We start from the raw sequence: 1,054 nt of genomic DNA, 5'->3' as shown, positions 1-1,054 counted from the left end.
TCCCACAGCCCTCATACGCCTGCTTCGTGAAAAATACTACCACCTCCCACAGCCAACTCAGTCTGTTTCAGTTTTTGGCAGCTTCGCGCATGGCACTGACGCCTTCTAATCTTCCCGGCAGGTGTGAGACAGCGTGGTGAAGATGGGATCGCCACGGCGCTCCAGCCCCCCGTGGCCGACGTGGCTGCTGGTGTGGTTCGCGGCTCCGCTCGCTCTGGCGGCAGGTAAGCGCCCTCCTTCTCCTTCGGCCTGAACCACACCCTACGTCAGATACCTGCATTACGGTCAGTCGGTGCTGATCGCTTCCCAGAGCGGCCACGGGCTCTCGTAGTCACGAAAGGTAGTGCTTTAAGCTTGGGTTGGAGTAGGCCTAATTGCAGTGGGTGCAGCGGTTGCAGGATCTGCCGGCTTTAAGCTATGGTGGCCACAGTTAGTAGTTTATTTTCACTACCTGCAACCTGCAGCAAACATAAATTGAGGTGAATTGAAATATGAACTGATGATAAACATATTGTCAAGTTATAAGCAGTTACAGCCAAAAACGAATGTAAAAGGTAGCGATCATAAACCAAATGGCTACAAGCAATCACAACTTTGGTGACTACAGTACAGTGCCCACTGGTCAGAGTGATCATGTGGTGTTGTGGTTACTAGCTGCTGTGGCGATAGACCAAGGAGGTCACAAGTGGTCCAGAAAGTACGCTGGTGACCTCTGCTTTCGTTTGTTCTGAGTTGATTGATAATCAGTCACATCAGTCGAATTTAGCTCGACAGATCTACAGTTCAATTGTATTATACATAAGTAAGCTTGACATATAATCACAAATATCTTAAGTGTTTTTTCTCCATTTCCCATTTCCATTCCCAGTGGCTTCCCTGGATATTGAAGGTAAAGAAAAATTCTATGGTAAAGCGCATGTCATGGCTGGGAGAGATTATGGTGGCAAACTCAGATGAACCTCGTCCCTCGGCGCATGCCTTGGGCGCTCTGCACTGTGCCCCGTCGGGCTGTCGGGACGCCCGCGGGCCCTGTTGCTGTCTGCTTTACACGGTC

At 50.4% G+C, this 1,054-nt stretch overlaps 1 long non-coding RNA gene across 1 annotated transcript in view; it reads left to right on the top strand.

Annotated features, from left to right (window-relative positions):
- Nucleotides 1-889, top strand: part of LOC119581814 — a 24,175-nt gene extending 23,286 nt beyond the window's left edge. Inside the window, exons 2-3 of the long non-coding RNA XR_005229588.1 lie at nt 122-224; nt 869-889. This is a non-coding gene — a long non-coding RNA (uncharacterized LOC119581814). The remainder of the gene's footprint in view (nt 1-121; nt 225-868) is intronic.
- The last annotated feature ends 165 nt before the right edge of the window (nt 890-1,054 follow it).

This window comes from Penaeus monodon, chromosome 15 (assembly GCF_015228065.2).
Source record: "Penaeus monodon isolate SGIC_2016 chromosome 15, NSTDA_Pmon_1, whole genome shotgun sequence".
Classification (NCBI taxonomy): domain Eukaryota; kingdom Metazoa; phylum Arthropoda; class Malacostraca; order Decapoda; family Penaeidae; genus Penaeus; species Penaeus monodon.
The sequence above is the reverse complement of the archived record's forward strand: the minus strand, read 5'-3'. Positions and strand labels throughout refer to the sequence as shown.